At 47.3% G+C, this 8,189-nt stretch overlaps 1 pseudogene; it reads left to right on the top strand.

The window, feature by feature from the left end:
• Positions 1–868: 868 nt before the first annotated feature.
• LOC101607622 lies at positions 869–2,411 on the top strand (annotated as a pseudogene).
• Positions 2,412–8,189: the final 5,778 nt, after the last annotated feature.

Below are 8,189 nucleotides of genomic sequence, written 5' to 3'. Positions count from 1 at the left end.
ACAATCTCCAGAATTAGTAAGAGACTCTGGGTGAAATAAGAACAGACGGAAGGAGAGTGCTGGACCAGGACGCATGGCATTCCCCTCTGTGCACTGCAGGTGAGCACACCCTGCCACAGGAAAGTACATGGGGAGTGGCATGGGCACGTGCACTGTAGATATTCAACAAGCACACACACTACACACACGAGCAAAAAAAAAAATGAATATTGTGTTAGTCACGGTTCTCTAGAGGAACAGAACTGCTAGAATGAATTATTTTTAAAAGGGGATTTATTGGATCAGCTTACAGTAGTCCAATAGCAGTTGCAGGCCTGAGACTCACCGAACCTGGTAGCTGCTCAGTCCTCGTGGCCAGATGCCCAACCTGGCACTAGAGATGGCACAAGAAGGCCTGGAGTCTCCCTGAGGAACTGCTGGGTTTCGATCCACGCAGGTCTTCAGTTGATGCTGGTCTTCGGTCCACATTGGTCTTCAATCCACTCTGGAAGGCAGCGAGCAGCTCAGGCAACCAAATGGAAGGGAGGGAGGGAGGTAGGAAGGAAGGGAGGGAGGGAGGGAGGGAGGGAGGGAGGGAGGGAGGGAGGGAGGGAGGGAGGGAGGGAGGGAGGGAGGGAGGGAAGGAAGGAAGGAACTCTTTTTACCCAGAGCTTCCTCATATCAAGTCCCCCTCTGAGTGGGGCTGCCCACTCTGGGGAAAGGGCTCACCCTAGGGGAAGACTTCCTCCTTTAGTTGATCCTTCCTAGAAGCAACCTGTGGATTACTAAACAGATCAAGTTGACAACACCTTAACTATCACAAATATATACGTCTATTATCCAGACTCATGTCTTAGATTACTAAATTTCATATACTCACACACAAGGCATGAAAAGGCACCTCATTTTCTCTGGCTTTAAATCTATTCCACCCAAAGATGGAGAGCTGCCCACTTTGGAACTGGATATAAAAGTCAATGTCAGTTGCTTGTCCATTTCTGCTTTTCTTTGGCACTAATATTCTTGGCTTAATTTGTTCTCATTCACATGCAGTTGAAAGAAATAAGACAGAGTGACCCCATGACTTGATGCCTACAATCCTAACCAAGTAGCTACCTGACTGAGTACTTCTATGCTGCGTTATCACTGAGGTTCATAAGCATACTGTGGTGGCTTGATCAGATGTTTCCCCATAAACTCATGTGTTCCAAATGCCTGTCTCCAGCTGGTGGCAATTTGGGAAGTAGAGCCTTGCTGGAGAAGGTGTGTTTTGGGAGACAGACTTAGAGGTGATACAGTGAGCTCCACCTTGCCAGGACTTAGCTCATTTTCCTGCTGCTGTTTTCCACCTGCTGTGGCAAAGGTGATGTCTAGTCTCTGCTCATGCCATGCTTTCTCCAGCCATCATGGAGCTTCCCCTTTAGATTGTGAACTAAAAAAAAAAAATCTTTCCTCCTATAACCTGCCTTTGGTTGGGTGTTTTATCCCCAAAACAAGAAGGTAATTACAACAGAAAATTGGTGCCAAAGGAGTGAGGTCATTGTTGCTAGAAACCTTACTGTATGGATTTTGGCCTAACGATGCAAGGCCAAGGGGAAGAAGGTGGCCCGGGCGCCTGCTGTCATAAAGAAGCAGGAAGCCAAAAAGGTCGTAAATCCTCTGTTTGAGAAAAGGCCCAAGAATTTTGGCACTGGGCAGGACATTCAGCCCAAAGGGAACCTCACCTGCTTTGTCAAACAGCCCTGTTACATCTGGCTGCAGCGGCAAAGGGCTATCCTGTATGAGCGGCTGAAAGTGCCTCCTGCAGTCAACCAGTTCACCCAGGCTTCGGACCGCCAAACAGCTGCCCAGCTGCTGAAACCTGACCACAGGTACAGGCCAGAGACTAAGCAGGAGAAGAAGCAGAGGCTGTTGGCCCAGGTTGAGAAAAAAAGCTGCTGTCAAAGGGGACGTCCCGACTAAGCGACCCCCTGTCCTTTGAGCGGGGGTCAACACCATCATGACTTTGGTGGAGAACAAGAAGGCTCAGCTGGTGGTGATTGCACATGACGCGGATCCCTTTGAGCTGGCAGTGTTTCTGCCTGCCTTGTGTCGCAAGATGGGGGTCCCATACTGCATCATCAAGGGGAAGGCCAGGCTAGGGCAGCTGGTCCACAGGAAGACATGCACAACCATTGCCTTCACACAGGTCAACTCGGAAGACAAAGGAGCAGAGCCCTGGCGCAAGAAGGCCTGGAAGGCTTCCTGAGGAGCCGCTGGGTTTCGATCCACAGGGGAAGCTATCAGGACTAACTACAATGACAGATACAACAAGATTCGTCGCCACTGGGGGGGTGGGGAGGGGAGGCAACGTCCTGGGTCCAAAACCTGTGGCTCACATTGCCAAGCTGGAAAAGGCAAAAGCCAAATAACTGGCCACCAAGCCGGACTGAGTGTACACCACTGAGCTTTCTGTACATACAGATAATAATAAACACTCCTTCATCCTGAAAAAAAAAAAAAAAAAACAGTGGACTGTGTAGGCTTGGCTTATGAGGAGAAGCAAGAGCTTTGTCCAGACTGGGCTAGAGGCAGTGTGTGTGAGGCTTACCTGCATTCTGCCCATGTTCTGAGAACCTGAGCAGGGTTGAATAAAATGGACTGGTGTGAGCAGATGGATATTGCAAGAAAGAAATGAAAGGGCTGAAGACTACAGCTGGAGTCGTTTGAGAGAGTCCCACCACGGAGACCGAGCCGGCTGCTCTGCTCTGGGACAGCAGGAAGACTGCTGACTCTTGAGAGCAGGGGTCTGAATGCTGGAGTGTGCCGCTCTTCAAAAATAAGCTTTATACACTCTGGATGAACAGAATGGGTGGCCTCTCTGGTACATGGGTGTATAACAGATGCAGAAAGTAGTCACTGGCTTTGCACTGTGGTTCATGTTTTGGAAATGGCCACTGGGTAATGTGAGGCAGGGATGCTGGAGTCCCTGTGTCGAACGAAGCCTGACGGAGCCATGAGGATGAATCGTGAGTTGCAGTGCAGACCTCCAGGAACTGGGATTGAGATACCAGGACCGTAAGATGGCTGCCAAGGAGAGCTGCCAGCTTAGTTAGGACGGATTGTTCCCCAGGCTGCAAACAGCTCAGCTGGAGGGGGTTGGTGGCAGTATGGGAGGTGGGATCTTTGTAGAAGACGTGTGTTTCTAGGAGTGGGCTTAGGGGTAATATAGGTGGCTCCCCCTTGCCAGAGTTTGGCTCGGTTTCCCGCTGCTGTTTGTTACCTGCTGTGGCAGAGGTGATGCCCAGGCTCTTTTCATGCCATACTTTCCCCAACCATTATTGATTCTTTCCCTCTAGACTGTAAGCCAAAATAAAAAACTTTCTTCTCATCAGGTAATTCTGTTGTTGTTGTTTTAGAGGGAGACAAAGCGAAAGGGAGAGAGAGAGAATTTGTGCACCAGGACCTCAGCCACTGAAATTGAACTCCAGACACTTGCACCACCTAGTGGGCATTTTGCAACCTTGCGCTTGTCTCACCTTGGTGCGTCTGGCCTACATGGGATCTGGAGTTCAACATGGGTCGTTAGGCTTTGCAGGCGAGCACCTTAACCGCTAAGCCATCCCTCCAGCCCCCCATCAGCTACTTCTGATCAGGTGCTTTATGTCAGCAACAAGAAGATAGCTGCAACATGTGCCCCTAACAGGTAACAGATCCAGAAGAGATTCAAAATATACTCCCAAACCTCAGTCATCAAACACGAGAGGTATCGCAGAGCGGTAGCTATATTGTGGGTTTTAGAGTCGGAAAAATTAGATTCAACTCCACCTTCTGGCACTCATCCAACTGTGAGTGTGACCAAGCTATGTAAGTCCTTTGAGCTTCCATTTTTCTCAGTTGCTAAATGTCAGTAATAGTACCTACTTTTCAGGGTTGTTGATAGTCAAATGTGATGATACGAGCAACAGGGTGGTAGATAATGAACTGTAGGAAATTTTATTTTAAATGTAGAGCCAGGTGTGGTGGTGCATGCCTTTAATCCCATTATTCTAGAGACTGAGGTAGGAGGGCTGTGAGTTTGAGGCCAGCCTAGACTACAGAGTAAATTCCTGCCTCAAAAAAAAAAAAAAATAGTGTTGTATGTAATATGCATATATTATTAGAAATATTCCCCTTGAAAATGGTTTTTCCATTTTATGGGATTATATTTACCAAGAGAGAATTACATTATTTCCTAACGATGCAAACACTCTTGTTAAGTGTCAATAATCCATGCAAAAATGACGTGTTAGCTACATTATATCTTCAAAGTAAGATTTCTGAAATGGAACTGCATCGCACAAAGAGATTGTCAAGCCAGGGCAGCTCCAGGCTCCCCTTGCCAGAGCCTGGGGACAAAGTGAGTATCTCAGAATGCCAGCTGACTCCACAGACCGGACGCCTCCTGTACTAGCGGGAGCCCCCGGGGCTTCCTGCCATCTCTGGGCCAGGAAACAACGTCTTCGGGTCTGTTCTTCATCACGGACCGCGGTAACTTGCAATCCATGACAGAACTTTACAATCCAACAAATCCAGATGGACAGCTCTCCCTCAGCCAGATCTATACCCAGGACACAGATTTCTAAGGGAAAAAGCAAAGCTGATACGCAAACAAGCAGGGAACAAAACGTCCCCGTCACCGAGCAGTCATCCATCCTTCTGCTGCTCAGAACTGAGCGCGACATACTCAGTGCGATGGCACACGGGCTGGACCAGGACACCAACACCGCAGAACGTGCCAATGCGCCAGGTGAGTGGCGTCTGCAGAAGGCAACAGCTTAGGTTGGGAGGGCGAGTGCTCCACTTCTCTCTGCCCTCTCAAACATACCCAAGGCCCCACAGTGCCCTGAGCTCCTACCTCAGACCACCCCTGCCTACCAGGACCCATCCGATATGGGCTTACTCTTCCAGAGGGCACTGGTCGTGGACCCAGCTTGCAGTCACAGCCTTCCCCGTTAGGTTTACTACTGCTTTATGCCCACCAAACTTGCCAGCAGCTAGCTTCTAAATCAGTTGTCTGTTGAGTGGTCATTTTTGTTCCTTTTTTTTTTTTTTTTTTTCTTTTTTCTTTCTGGTTTTTCGAGGTTGGGTCTCTCTCTAGCTCAGACTGACCTGGAATTCACTATGTAGTCTCAGGGTGGCCTCAAACTCATGGCGATCCCCCTACCTCTGCCTCCCCTCACCCCCTCCCACACCCAGTGCTGGGATTAAAGGCGTGCACCACCACGCCTGGCTTCTTTTTTTTTTTTTTAATTTATTTATTTATTTATTTGAGAGCGTCAGACTCAGAGAGAAAGACAGATAGAGGGTGAGAGAGAGAATGGGCGCGCCAGGGCTTCCAGCCACTGCAAACAAACTCCAGACACGTGCGCCCCTTGTGCATCTGGCTAACGTGGGACCTGGGGAACCGAGCCTCGACCCGGGGTCCTTAGGCTTCACAGGCAAGCGCTTAACCGCTAAGCCATCTCTCCAGCCCCTTTTTTTTGTTTTGTAGTAGGGTCTCACTCTAGTCCAGGCTGACCTCAAACTCACGATGATCCTCCTACCTCTGCCTCCTTTCTGTTTTTTGTTGGTAGTGGTGTTTTTTGTTTGTTTTGGTTTTTTGAGGCAGAGTCTCACTCTAGCTCAGGCTGACCTGGAATTCACTATGTAGGCTCAGGGTGGCCTTGGACTCATGATCCTCCTGCTTCTGCCTCCTGAATGCTGGGATTAAAGGCGTGGGCCACCATGCCCGGCTCCTTTTTGGTCTTTTGATCTAATGTATCCCAAGCTGGCTTTAGATTCACTATGTAACTAAGGATGGCCTTGAATTTCTAATTCTCCTGTGTCTGCCTCCTGAGCGGCAAGATTACAGTACCACACATCTGTTGCGACTTAGTTTTCAGTACACATTAGTATCCACTTGTAGTGCTATCCTTTGGTAAACCGGCTCCCAGTGGATGTGACTTTAGGTTGTTTTAAATTATTTGCTATTATAAACCACTCTGCATTGAACATTCTTGTGATGGAGACGCCTGTGCATAGCCATCTTAAGATCCCATCGGCCTGTAAATGAAGGCCAAGACAGGAAGACCACAAGTTCTAGACCAGCTTTGGCAGTTTAGTGAGAGCCTACCAAAATAAAAAGTTGGGGCTGAGAGGATGGCTCCGCAATTAAATGTAGGCTCGCAAAGCATACTGGCCTGGCTTCAATTCCCCAACCACCCATGTAGAGCCAGATGACATTCATATATGGAAAATAAAATAAAATAAAATCCCGGGCCTCACATGTTAGGCAAGTGCTCTGTCACTGGCCTACATTTCCAGCCCAACAAAATCTTCCTTCAGACTCCCAGTTCTCCTCTGCATATCATCTGCATATATAATTTTCTAGTTTGCATAAAGGAAAATGGAATGGCTGTGAGTGAACAGTCTTCCCTCATTCTTAAGAGCTCCATGCTACTCCTCTGTATGTACAATGTTTAGCCTGTTGATACATATTTGGGTGATTTCAGTTCTTTGTTAAAATTCTGTCCCAATGAACCTTAAAGTCTCTGTTTTATATTTTGTTTTCTCATGAGTTAAAATTCAAATGTATAGCCAAGCATGGTGGTAAACGCCTTTAATCCCAGCACTTGGGAGGCAGAGGTAGGAGGATTGCTGTGAGTTTGAGGCTAGCCTGGGTCTACAGAGTGGACACCAGGTCAGCCTGGGCTAGAATGAGACCCTACCTCCAAAAGATAAAAACAAAGCTCAAACGTACAAAAGATAGCCTTCCTTTATGTTCCTATAATCCCTACCTCACCCCTCCTGTTCTGTTCCCAACCACTCAGATATCCACCCCCCCCACCCCCACACACACACACATGGAAGCAGTTAATGCCACTAGTATAATTATGTGTGTCCTAAGGCTAAATTTCTAAGTTGTCTCAAATTATTGATCAAGAAAGTGTGTTTTTAAGCCAGGTGTGGTGATGCATGCCTTTAATCCCAGCACTCAGGAGGCAGAGGCTCGCCATGAGTCTGAGGCCACCCTGTGACTATACAGTGAATTCCAGGTCAGCCTGGGCTAGAGTGACACCATACCTCGAAAAACCAAAAAAAAAAAAGTATGTTTTGGGGCTGGGGAGATGGCTTAGGCTTGCCTGCAAAGCCAAAGGACCTAGGTTTGATTCCCCAGGACCCACATAAGCCAGATGCACAAGGCGGTACTTGCATCTGGAGTTCGTTTGTAGTGGCTGGAGGCCCTGACACACCCATTCTCATTCTCTCTGTCTCTCTGTCTCTCTGTCTCTCTCTCTCTCTCTCTCTCTCTCTCTCTCTCTGCCTCTTTCTCTCTCAAATAAATTTAAAAAATTAAATTTTTTTAAAAAAATTAAAAAAAGAAAGAAAGTATATTTTTAGCCTGGCATGGTGGCACACATCTTTAATCCCAGCACTCAGGAGGCAGAGGTAGAAGGAACACTGTGCGTTTGAGGCCAGCCTGAGACTACATAGTGAATTCCAGGTCAGCCTGGGGTAGTGTGAGACCCTACCTTGAAGAACAAAAATAAACAAATATGTTTTTTTAATATATTTTATTTATTTATTTGAGAGAGAAAGAGGCAGGTAGTGAGAGAGAGAGAATGGGTGTGTCAGGGCCTCCAGCCACTGCAAACGAACTCCAGACACGTACCCTTGTGCATCTGGCTTACATGGATCCTAGAGAATCGAACAGGGATCCTTTGCTTTGCAGGCAAATGCCTTAACCGCTAAGCCATCTCTCAAGCCCCAAAAGTATGTTTTTAAAAATTGATTATTGTCTTTAAAAATTTATTATTGTCAGCCAGGCATGGGGGCACACCCCTTAAATTCCAGCACTCAGGAAGCAGAGGTAGATGGATCACTGTGAGTTAGTTCAAGGCTACCCTGAGACTACATAGTGAATTCCAGGTCAGCCTGGACTAAAGAACAAGATACCCTACCTTGAAAAACAGAAAAAAAAAAAAAAAAAAAGATATTGTCAAATTGTTCTTCAAAAATTGTGCAGAATATCCGGGCATGGTGGCGCACACCTTTAATCCCAGCACTCGGGAAGCAGAGGTAGGAGGATCGCTGTGAGTTCAAGGTTACCCTGAGACTACAGAGTGAATTTCAGTTCAGCCTGGGTTAGAGTGAGACCCAATCTCAAAAAAAACAAAAAAAAATTGTGCAGATGTAATTAAGAATTAATA

This window comes from Jaculus jaculus, chromosome 12, assembly GCF_020740685.1.
Source record: "Jaculus jaculus isolate mJacJac1 chromosome 12, mJacJac1.mat.Y.cur, whole genome shotgun sequence".
In the NCBI taxonomy this organism is placed as follows: domain Eukaryota; kingdom Metazoa; phylum Chordata; class Mammalia; order Rodentia; family Dipodidae; genus Jaculus; species Jaculus jaculus.
The sequence above is the reverse complement of the archived record's forward strand: the minus strand, read 5'-3'. Positions and strand labels throughout refer to the sequence as shown.